At 36.6% G+C, this 12390-nt stretch overlaps 1 long non-coding RNA gene and 1 other non-coding gene across 7 annotated transcripts; both read right to left on the reverse strand.

Annotated features, from left to right (window-relative positions):
* Window positions 1–1599: 1599 nt before the first annotated feature.
* Window positions 1600–5346, reverse strand: LOC122020965. 6 transcript variants are annotated; one of them, XR_006122388.1, is made up of 4 exons: window positions 4429–5340; window positions 3612–3648; window positions 2101–2990; window positions 1600–1806 (listed from the first exon to the last, which is right to left on the reverse strand). It is a non-coding gene; the product is annotated as an uncharacterized LOC122020965 (long non-coding RNA). The 6 variants fall into 6 exon arrangements; XR_006122389.1 differs by lacking the exon at window positions 1600–1806 and having other exon boundaries at window positions 2015–2347; window positions 2884–2990; window positions 4429–5335; XR_006122390.1 differs by lacking the exons at window positions 1600–1806; window positions 3612–3648 and having other exon boundaries at window positions 2015–2347; window positions 2884–2990; window positions 4429–5335.
* On the reverse strand, window positions 5177–5279 carry LOC122022204. Its single transcript, XR_006122911.1, has one exon. It is a non-coding gene; the product is annotated as a U6 spliceosomal RNA (small nuclear RNA).
* Window positions 5347–12390: the final 7044 nt, after the last annotated feature.

Genomic DNA, 12390 nt, shown 5'->3' on the forward strand with positions numbered 1-12390 from the left:
TGATGATTAAGTGTTTATTATCAAGCAAATTTTGCGAATGGAGGAATACTATTTGTATGAATAGACAAAAATAGTATCAGTTACGAGTCAACGCCTTCAATGCAACCAAATTAGGCTACCTTTCTAATTTTGATTAGTAATTGTTTAGTTTGGGTTTTTAAAGTATGAATTACTATAAGACTTTAAGATTAGCACAACTAGTGCAAAAAACATATGGCAAGTTATTTAGTGCACTAAACTCAAGTGAAATTGCATTATGTTTTAATGATTAATTATCTAATCTGTCATTAAATCGATTAATGATATATATGCAGGGTCTCTTTCACTACTTCAACCTGGTGGAGGGCTGCCTGCGGATGATCGAGCACGAAGTCTGCACGCCATTCTGCACAGCGAGCGACCGCTGGTACAGATTTCCACCGCTGGCGAACGGAGTGTCAGACGGAGGATGTAGATGACCAATCAAAGTTTAGGATACTTCTGATAGGTACGTAGTATGAATTTATTTCGGGCAGATATTTACATGAAGTAATAATAACATCAAGTTGTGCTAATTAAATAAGAGGTACTAAACTTGGAAATCCAAAATAATTATGGTACTATCTTCTCATCTAACTCATTTTCACAGCGAAGAGTTTATCTAAAATTAAAATATTCTAAAGGTGAGTTTAAAGACAAGCAAGTTGTATGATATCCTTAGCATGATGTTTAATGTAATTTTGTCAGATTTGCATAGTAAGGAGCTGATTCCTAATTGTGAGACTCCACTGTTTTTTTTTTTTTTTAACAAGAACTTGAGCTTTTGATCAAATAATAAGATTCTGAAGCTTAATTTATTGCATATGTGATGCATCGATGTGTTTCTACACTGACACTTTCCAACACTTTCTTAGAGTGACTGACAATTATGTAGCTTTATCTTGTTTGCAAAACATAAAAAGATAAATGAATGCTTCTAAAGGGCTAGGTATTGAGATAATTTTTTATCTTTGAATTTTTAAGATGGTGCCTATGGAAAATTTGAATGGCCGCAAGCTTGCTGAAGCAGCAGACCTCTATGAGAGGAGAGATGGTATGCATAGTAAATAATTATCATATGAAGTATATACTTATCTTCCTATGGATTAATTGTAAGTGTCTTTATCTGCAGGAAGAGGAGTTGATTAATATAATATTTTAACTCAAATGACATTATTTAATTATCTTGCTGTTACTAGGACATTTTTTTTTGGGGCGCTTCTTCCATATTTAACACTCTTCTTACAATGTAGTGTGATATTTCAGGAACCAAGAATGCACATAATGTTCAGTGTGTTTGTTTATAGATCCTTTTCTTCCTGTAATTTTTGTTTTTGAATTTTACAGGATTAAGATCCATATGCAGAAAGTCCTGGAACAGCTCCATTCAGTAAAGCCTGAGGCTCAAATAGTGCGGCAGCTTGCAAATTAAAGTCCTCTGAACCTCATATTTGGTCTAATGTTCTCTCACTAAGGAATGGAGGTGGGGTATGCATTTTATTTCTCCTCTCATCCTCTTTTGTGACATTTCTTTCGCCAAACATCTGAGCAGAAACTCTTAGAAATTGGGTGGGGCAGAGATAACCTAAACCCAAGGAGTCATTCTTATTATTCAATGTTCCATAAATTCTTTGGTTATGTAAAATCTCATGATGGAGTGTGCAGACAACAATAGAACGTGGATACTTCATCCCTAGAACTGGTTCCTTCATGGTTGCTTGCAACTTGTTCTTATCTCTTTTCTCTGAAGCTATCTTAGTGTGTTTGTCCATCAGCAGGACAAAGAGCCTAGAGAAACAAAAACTATCTCCAGAATAAATATCATAGAATAGCTGATTTGTCAAAAATATTTAAATGTTTAAACCTACAAACTATTTAATAACATGAGAAAGGGTTAACAGTATGACTGCATAGAGTAGCTCCCATGTTATATAAATATGGTCGTAATTCAAATAATTGTTTCCCAGTTGAATCTTTTACTACACTATTGAGTACCTTTGGAAATAGCAGACTTTATTGGTGGCTTGAGATTTTGAACAGGAATATCAAATAATCTCAGCTAAGAGGAATCATGCCTCTTACCTCTGTTCTGTATTCTCATTAATTATTGTTTGCAGGCCCTATTCACGCCATATGATCATAAGAACAAGACGCCAGATGGATCCATGTCAAGTTTGATGGACTTTATATTGAGGGAAGTGAACCAGCTTCATATTGAAGACAAATGCTTAGTTGGGTCTGGTGGAGGTTTGGTTGGGTTAGTTCTATAAGAAAGCATTTGAAATTTTTGATGAATTCAACAAGGATGCTGGATATAACACAACCGGACCTGTACAATTAATCAAAGAACTTGAAATGGAAGAGGTTAGACTGTACATTGGCAGTGACAATTAAGAAAAGAAACAGGAATAGATGGATTTGTCATGAAATTCTAGCTACATATACCTAGTGCATATGGTTCAGCAATTTCACCAAAAATTAGGAACGACTTCATTGAGGTTTCTGTCACTTGTTACTGCATAGATGATGAGGACTCCAACAAGTACCATATACTGCTGCACTTATCAGTTTAAGCAGCTACTGATTAACTAAATGTTTGCAACTTTATGACTTTTAGAGTGTTTAGATGCTCGCTATTTCTGTTCATATGTCACGTACGCTTAACTTTAGGTGAATAAACACACTGGATCTCTTTAGAAAAAATAAAGATGTGTTGATCATATCAGACTCAATAACAAATTTATGAAACTCTTGCCATGACGTTAAAGGAAACAGCAAAACTAGTGGATAGGTCATGATATGTATTCATTAAAGATGGATCAATTATGTGAAGCTACAGATTATAGTCGATGAAGTGGTACATACCTGGAAATTTTTTCATAAGAGTGGAATCACCCCAATAGTGGATTTTGACAAGGCTGTAGGAGTACCAAAGTTATTGAGGCAGACTCTTGTGGCAAAAACAAATGAACCTATAATTTTTAAAGAATTCAAAGGCTCAATATAGTGACTAATGCATGTTGGACTTACAAACTCATATAATCCTGCGATGGCTGGACAAATGACAATGGTGTATGTAAGAAGTATAACTATTCAATTCGAAAAAAATGCATAGAAGCTCATAGGTGTAGCATTTCAGTTTATGTAAGTACCCCATAATTACAAAACAAGAAGGAAAACATAATTGCATTGTAGATAGAACTACAAAATGGGCAACCTACGTCGTACAACATTTCTCTAATGGATAAGACGTGGCTTTAAATGAATTTGCTACCATTCTAATGTTATCAACAATGACACTCAACAATCATGACACTCAATTCATAAATTTTACAAGTGTTAGCAGAATCATATCAGTATATCCTATGCATGCATTCCAATCTGAGACAAGAGATTCCTTTTCATATCAATAGACCTACGAGTTGATGTTGCAGATGAAGTTTTGAACACCAAAAGGGTGCAGCAGATAGTCCAGTCTTGTACCAAATGGCTAGCTTATGCAAGTTACGGATCAAAGGAAAAATTAATAAATTAAACCAAAACATGAACATAAAGTTTCTTGCTATTGCCAAGATGTGATTAAGATAGCATACATTTGTAGGCGACCTCACTCTTTGGCAATGTGTAGACCTAATGAGTCATGACAACAACAGACAAAATGATTAAAAAAAAGAACAGCAACAAACTGGACTTATCATAAATCACATGAAAGGAATGAGAAGATATTCTGATTATAGGTAAGCACTAGCATAATATGTTCAGTAATAGAATATACCACTCTTTTATCCTTAATTAATCTCATTCTTTTAAAAACCTAAAGCCTGTTCATGAGGTTTCAATCTTAAATTCACAGATTACAAAATCATGAAACTGTGCCAGTTACAACCTGCCGAGAGAAACATTAAGTTGACTTGATTTTTACGTTGGATCAAGATTTGAGTAATATATTCACACTCGCAACGCCGTCAAGGTATAATCCACGAGCATCAACTCATTTCAATAAAAAAAACTACTTAAACGGTTTAGCCGTTTAGGCTTAGCTCCATTCAGTACATAAATGTTCACATTGAAATATAGGTATGTTAATTATACTTACAGCCACCATAGTCCATATTTAGTTGATTTCTTTCAACATGCAACTCTTTTATAATAATTAGAGGATTTCAGCGACTAGGCTGTTTGTCCAATAAATTAATTTGGTGCCATGTTCAGTCAAAGAAATTTTAAAATAATTAAGTCATGCACAAGCATCCATTATACAAAATGGATATATATCAATGAACATATGGTTGCATTTGATTTTTACAGTCAAAAACAAATGGATGAAAAATTATATTTTGATATATTATATACAGTTTGACATATCAGAATTCATAGAAAAGAGCATTATCAATATCTTCTCAGACTCACCAGTTCAGAAGCTTTTGATTCACCAGGCATACTGGCCGGACAATTATTGAATGATGTTAAATCTCTGTAATGAGAAATGACTTCATTTCATCACTTTGCACAGTCGAAAACTGAACACAAACGCACTTGCACATGAACAGAGAAGGATGTCCAAATTTCTTCTATCACATTGATGATAGACAGTGACTAAAAAGCAGGAAAAAGTTGATGGCATCTGAGTGCTGCACAAGATAATTTGAACCCAATCCTTCCAATGCTCTTCTGCCTCATGCAATGTTTCTTTTACTGGAAGACAACTTCACAAAAGGAAGCTGAAACCTATCATTGAATCAAATGAAACAATTCCAGGAGAACTAAAGCACTAGAATCCGTATAACAAGTAGCATAAACATTACTGGCTATCAAATTTAACCCGTTGAACTTTCCGAAGTACATCGAAAGAGGGAAAAATGGTTTTTTTTTTTAAAAAAAAAAAAAAGAAGTGATTTTAGGGTTCGCTGAATTAAAGGTATACGCATGGGGTGGAATCGAAGTAAGAAGAAAAACAAAAAGAGATTCAAGATTGGAGTTCGCAATCCATGAAAGTGAAACGATCGTGACAAAGAAGCAAACCAAGTAACAAATCAAAGATCGACAGTTGCATACCCCAATTAATAATCGCAGGAGGAACAAAACCAAAGAATGAAGTCGATAAAAAGTGGGCAAAACCTAAATCCAATCCGCCATGCGATTTGCGCGAGCAGAAAAAAAAAATTTGGACCATTTCTCGATTTATGCGTGTCATCCTTGCGCAGGGGCCATGCTAATCTTCTCTGTATCGTTCCAATTTTATCGGATGTCTCCGAAGAGACAAATCTACATTCTCGAGAGAACAATATCCAGGCGTACTGAGCTTCACAACCTACCAATGTGGGACTAAATCACATCTAATGGGCTGGGTTGCTAAATTATAACATTTGGGCCACCTAAAAGAATCTATAATCGAATATGACAAACTGATAAAACACATAAATACCTAATAATATTAATATGGCAATATCTGTAGTATTTAATCACTCTCAAATCTAATTCACGTACGCAATGCACTTCTTGAATAAATCTGAAATATATCTACAATAATCAACAATAAGTCATAAATTATAATACATAATACTAATAATAAATGTTAAATTATAATAATCATATACCATTCTAGTCATTTATATAAATAATAAACAAAAAAAATCTAGTTTTTTTACAGGGGAAGAATGGAATATAGGAGGGCTTATGTGTTCTTGGTATTCAATTCATTAACAAGTAGTTGCATAAAAGTTTTTTTTTTAATTTTTTAGTATTTTATAAATATTTATGCCACAAAGTATTTCATTAATTCGAGAGATTAACTTAAACGATCTGATTTAAGTGTTCAACGCTTATTAATATACACGTGTGTTTAACTATAATCCGTTTGATTTATGCTCCTTTTAAGCTCAATTCGTTGCTAATACCCATCATAATTTTCAATCTGCCAACTGAATGTGTATTAGCATGAGCAAATATTAAGCATAGAAGTAATTGATGACCAGCTTCTTGATGAACTAGGAATCTTTCCTAGCTCGAATGTCACCGTGGCCGAGGAGATGTTGGATAATTTTTCTTTAAGAAAAATATGGATATATAGTTCTTCGATGTTGAGATCTAATAGTTAAGTCCGATTAATCATCTCAATAATAAATGACTCTAATCAATGAAATTCGGTATGACGATATGGACCTTGTTCTATTTATACTTTTGACATCCTCTTTCGGTTATCAAAGTACCCCTTCGGATAAGAGACATACCCTTCTTGGTATCATCGCTACCGGCCTAATCTTATCGGTCGTCGAGTTATCCCTTCAGATATCGACACAACCCCTTTAGGTAAACATATCTCTAAGGATAAGAGTATTAAGGATGAAAGCTAGGTCTTCTTTCTTTAAGACAATAGTGTCGTGCCCAGATACTTACGATTTATTGGCAATCGTCTCCCAAGATACAACTATTTGCATTTCGAAATAAGAGAAATCCAAATTTCGAGCCTTGTCGAACTTTCGAAACCTTGAAACTCTAAGAAAAGAGAGAGAGGAGAGAACTCAATAAGAGAATTCACAACTTGAGAATTAAGTGTTTTGAGTGGAAGGATGAGGTTTATTTTATAGGGATGAAAAATTATTCCAAGAGGAAAGATTTCTTTCAAAAGGTGAAAAGATATGGATATGGGATGCGTCTTTTCCCTTAAACTTTTTTACTTAAATATTTTTATTATTATTAATTAATTTAATTGATTAATATGATTAACTATTTAATCTAATTACTTAATTAAATATTAATTAATCAATTAATTAATATCACAATGATTAATCTGTTAATAAATTAATCAATGAAATTAATTATAATTTTCTACTCCCTCAATGATTCCACATACTCGAGTTAACATTCATCTATGAATCCAACTCGTATGTGAATTAAATTTCCGTCTGATCATATCGGGTCAACCCTTCATTAGATATTAATTTCTCATTCACTCGAGAAATTGATTTACGATGGTTTACTGGTAAAATAGTCGTCTTATCCCTATTGGGAGGTTTGTTTTATAGGGATGAAGGGTTACTCCTAAGAGTTGATGAAAGATTTTTTTCAAAAGGTGAAAAGATATGGGATGTTTCTTTTCCTTTAAATCTTTTCACTTAAACTTTTTTAGTACGATTAATTAATTTAATTGATTAATATGATTAACTATTACTTAATCTATTGTAAATGTTAATTAATTAATATAACAAGATTAATCTTTTAATCAATTAATAAATTAAATTAATTATAATTTCATACACCTCAATGGTTTCACATACTCGAGTTACACTACTAAAAATAATGTCTATTATGACATTTTCTTAGTGACACTTAATTTAAAATGTCATTATAAATATTTTTCGACGATTTACCAAAAGACGTACTTGGTTTAATGTATTTATCAAAAGGCGCATCACCGTTTGGTATTTACTAAAAGGCGCAGTTTACCCAAATCAATTCCTAGATTACCCCTCTGGCTAACCTGCCAACCGCCTTTTTGAAACACAATTTTCCAAGCATCCAAACCGAAATTCGAATTGAAAAATATTTTGTGGTTCAGATGCACGTCTTCTCACCATCTCTCTCCCTCCATCCCTCTGCGTGGTGTTATAAACTTGAAAGAAACATAAACCCTGCGCTTGTCATTGCTGCTCGTGCTGGTTGGCGGGATTGCAATAGACTAGTTAGGTTTATGGCATAATGGCGTAAAAGTTGCTAGAAGAGACCAAGGACAAATTAAGTTAAGAACGTCAGCCGAGAAGGATAAACTTCTTGCAAGAGGGAAATTAGTAAAAGCACACATTTAAAGATTTAGACATGTATGTATTGATTTTGTTACTGTAAATTAGGGTAGTGATGATAAATAAAAATTACAGTATTGGTGGGAAGGGTGGCGGCAAAAAGTGTTGTTATGGTTTATTTTAGTAGTGTGGAGAATAAATATTCAACAACATCTGAAATATGATGTAATAGAAGACTTAATTGATTTAAGTCTTCTTATTTTCTGACGTTGATAGTTAAGTTGGGCTAAACATTTTTTTATTTATGGTTTAGGGTTTAGTCAGTGGTGGTCTTAGTTTACAAGAAGTATCTGCTTCAAAAGGGGCCTGATATCATAGATATCAGACCCACGTTGGGCCTGATATCATTGATATCAGGCCCAACGTGGTATGTGGTTAAAACTTTTCTTTTACATCATATTGTTCTTTTCCTCGCTCAATCCTTCCTAGTGATTTCATTTGAGCAAAATTACAATTTAACTACAACAATAGATTATGTAGTTGCAAATTTACTAAATTAGTTTGTAATTTATTTATCAGGGATGATCATATAACTGAAGAAATTCTCTCTGAGATATGGAATACTCTTGATGCAAATTCTAGCATTGGACATGGAGCTAATGTAGGAGAAGTAGCCAGAACAAATATTCCATCATATTCGCAGTACAGTTGTGTGCCTAACACAAATAGAAATACAAGCAGTAATTTCACATTTGATCTAAATGAAGAAGCTAGTATTCAAGAAGAAGAAGTTCTGAACCCGTGTACAACACTTGGTGATTACTATGAGGCTACTTGGAGTGAGGAGGAAGGGTATTATAACCGAAATGGAGAGGAAATGCAATGCAATACAGATGTACAAGAATTCTTTGCTGATGATATGCAGATTAAACAATATGAAATATCTCAAGAGCAATATAGTGACTTAGAGGAGGAGTTCTCAATAGCTGATGATCCATATATTCTAAATTCTCGATTGCTCCAAAGGCCAATTGAAGAGGCAACAGATCAGCATGAATTTTTTGTAGGACAGATATTTCCGTCTCAACAAGAGTTCAAGAATGAACTTGTGAAGTATGTCATGGTTAAACATATGAGATATAACTCAGTTGACACTCGGGAAAATAAAGTAAAAGTTGTCTGCTTCAATCAACCGTGTAAGTGGAGAGTAGTTGTCCGGGGGGATGTAGAGTTCACTGTTATGAAATATATAAAGGAACACCAATGTGGCACCATTAGGGAAAGTGATGATCATCAAGCATGCTCTTCATCCTTTGTAGCTTCTTTTGTTGAAGAGCAATTTCTTGCTAATGAACAATACAAGCCAAGTATGATTATAGCAGATATAAAAGCTAAGTTCGGAGTGACCATATCCTACAGAAAAGCATACAAAGCTCGAGAGAAAGCGATAAAGAAAATTGTTGGAGATTATGACCAAGCATATAGAGATCTTCCACTATATCTGCGTGAGTTAAGAGTAAGGGATCCTGAAACCTATGTGACACTACACAGGAATGGGGATAATCAGTTCCAACGCTGTTTTTGGGGTTTTGGAGTTTGTAGAAGAGTATTCAGATCTTATCTTCGTAAAATAATTGGAATTGATGTCATACACCTAAGAGGCAAATATCCGGATGTGTTGTTGATGGCTACATCAATAGATGCTAATGACAATGTCCTCCCAGTAGCCTTTGGAATCACTGAAGTTGAATGTGGGTCTGCATGGGAGTGGTTTCTGGATCATACGAAGAGATTCTTTAATGTTGATCCAGAGTCAATGAATATAGTATCAAATAGACATCGTGGCATTATATCAGCAGTTAGGAAAGTCTACCCTACTGTCCATCATGCTTTTTGTTGCCACCACATGTCTTGCAATATGGTAACAGATACTGACAATAGGTCAGGTTTAGGGTTGTTTTGGGCAGCAATTCGAGCAAACACAACAATACAATATGATCTCATAATGCAATCCATGCTTAAAAAACATCCAGATGCTCATAAGTGGCTTCAGAACATTGACCCTAAAAGATGGGCTAATGCACACTTTAGTGGCAGAAGGTACACAATGCTAACCACCAATTGTGTAGAGAGTTTAAATGCTTTGTTCAAGGAGACGCGTGAACTTCCCATAAACAAGTTAATTGATAATACCAGAAGAAAGGTAGCTCAATGGTTCTTTAACCGTAGGGAGGAAGCTTCGAAATGGTATGTTGCGTTGACACCTCATGCTACCAAAGAAATGGAATCAAGGAGGGAGAAAGCTAGACGATATAAAGTCCACCCCTACTCTCAATCCGAAATGGAAGTAGAGACATGGGGTGCTTCATATATTGTTGATTTGGAGAGAAAATATTGTAACTGTGGGGAGTTTCAAATTTCTGGATTGCCTTGCTCACATGCAATTGTCGTCATAATTCACCGGAACATGGATACACTCTCATATTGTGAGCATTATTTTCATTCACAGAATTGGAAAATGACATACATGAATTGTATTTACCCCTGTCGAAGCAAGGAATTTTGGCCTTGTTGGTGCAATATCCTTTAGGTCAAGGTTGACTGAGTTGACCAAGCTTGGGTCTTGGTCATAGTTTCGATGTTTGACAATACATGTAGACACATGGACAATGCAGGTGCAGTTGTTCATGTGGGGAGATTCTGATCAGGGATTGATCAATGTGATTGAAGGAGAGTCAAGTAGGTCAAGAGTGACCGGATACCTGACTAGGAAGTCCTAACTGGTATGTTAGGCAGCAGAAGTGAAAGTCCTGGTGAGTGAAGCCAGGCAGAAGGAAAGCCCTAGTGAGTGAAGCTAGGCAGATTGGAAATCCTGGTGAGTGAAGCCAGGTGAAAGTCCTAGTGAGTGAAGCTAGGCAGAAGGAAATCCTGGTGAGTGAAGCCAGGTGAAAGTCCTGGTGAGTGAAGCCAGGCAAGGGAAAATCCAGATGGATCAAGGATGATCAGACATCTGGTGGAAGTCCAAGTAGGATAAGAGAGTGACCGGATACTTGGCACGACGAGTAAAGTCTAAGTGGGTCAAAGGGATTGACCAGACACTTGGTGGGAAGTCCTAGTATGTCAAAGGAGTGACCAGATGCTAGGCATGATGTATCAACAGGTCAAGGTTGACCGGATGTTGGTTTGAGAGGCTTGGGACTTGGTTTTGGGCAAAAACCAAGTGCTGGATCGATCAGTGGATCGATCCAGGCCTTTCCTAGCGAACAGAGAGCCTCTGGATCGATTCGTGGATCGATCCAGATGTCCAAATCGATCAGTGGATCGATTGGGACGCGGCTGCTTTGCGCGATAAGCGCTGGATCGATCCGTGGATCGATCCAGGCGTTTTTCCAGAGGTGCTCTGGATCGATCCGTGGATCGATCCAAAGCCTCCCCGATCGATTGGGAATATTCGAATCGATCGGGATCCGACCGTTGCGTCGTATTTGAGCTGCAGGCGTGCGTTGGCTGCGGCATATCTTCTTAGATTCATCTCAGATCTCTCGCCAGCTCCTCCACAGTACTCACAAAGCTCAGATCGCCAGTTCTTGAAGGATCTTGGAAGTTCTCCAAGTCAAGAGGCGGATCAAAGCCAGGAAGAGAAGCTAGGGTTAGGATTTTGTACTCATTGTAAGCTTGTATTTCTTGTATCCCTTCCCTCTCTTCTTGTATTGAGTCTTGTAGGGCTTCTCCGCCCTTGGTAGTTACCATAAAGGAGAGGTTTATTTAGTGGAGGGTGTGTGTGTTGGTGTGGATCCTTGGATTAGTCACCTCTTGTGAGGTGGATACCAAGTAAACCAACCGTGTTAGCATTGTGTGATTGTTTCTTTGTATTTCCGCTGCACATCTTTGAAGAAACAAGCACCGCCGAGCACCGAGCGCACGCGAAGAGCTATTCACCCCCCCCCCCCTCTAGCTACTTTTGGTCCTTACAAGTAGTATCAGAGCGAGGCCGCTCTTCACCGGAATCATCGCCGGAAGGGTCAAGTATAACAAGAAGAGCTAGAGGGTGAAGAAGTTGAAGCAAAATTGTCAAAGTCAAAGAAATTCAAAAGCTCAACTTCTACAATGGAATTCCGAGATGGGCTCGGATTCGACACGAGGGTGGCTCCACCATACACTTCCACGAGCTTCGATTCTTGGAAATCAAGAATCAAAAATTTTCTTATGATGGACATAGAGCAATGGTTTGCTCTTATGGAAGGCTTCAAGACTCCAACAAACTCAAAGGGCAAAGTTCTCAAGAGGAGCAAGTGGAGTCAAGAGCAAGTCCAAAGGTGCGAGGCCAATGACAAAGTGACCAAGCTTTTGGTAAATTTATTGCCAAGCACCATCCTTTGCAAAATTGAAGAATTTGAAGATGCAAAGGAATTGTGGAGTAAATTGGCCAAGCTTCATGAAGAGATCCCCTCCACTATACAAGAGCAAGAAGAATCCAGAGAGGGTGACTCTTTGGAGCAAGACCAAGAGGAGGACTCCAAGGTGGAGAGATGCTCAACCTCCGAAGAAGAAGTCCAAGAAGAAGCTTCATCTTCAAGGGAGTGCAATGAAGAGAACAAGGAGGGAGCATACTCCTTGTTCCATGTACAAGATG

This window comes from Zingiber officinale, chromosome 9A (assembly GCF_018446385.1).
Source record: "Zingiber officinale cultivar Zhangliang chromosome 9A, Zo_v1.1, whole genome shotgun sequence".
Classification (NCBI taxonomy): domain Eukaryota; kingdom Viridiplantae; phylum Streptophyta; class Magnoliopsida; order Zingiberales; family Zingiberaceae; genus Zingiber; species Zingiber officinale.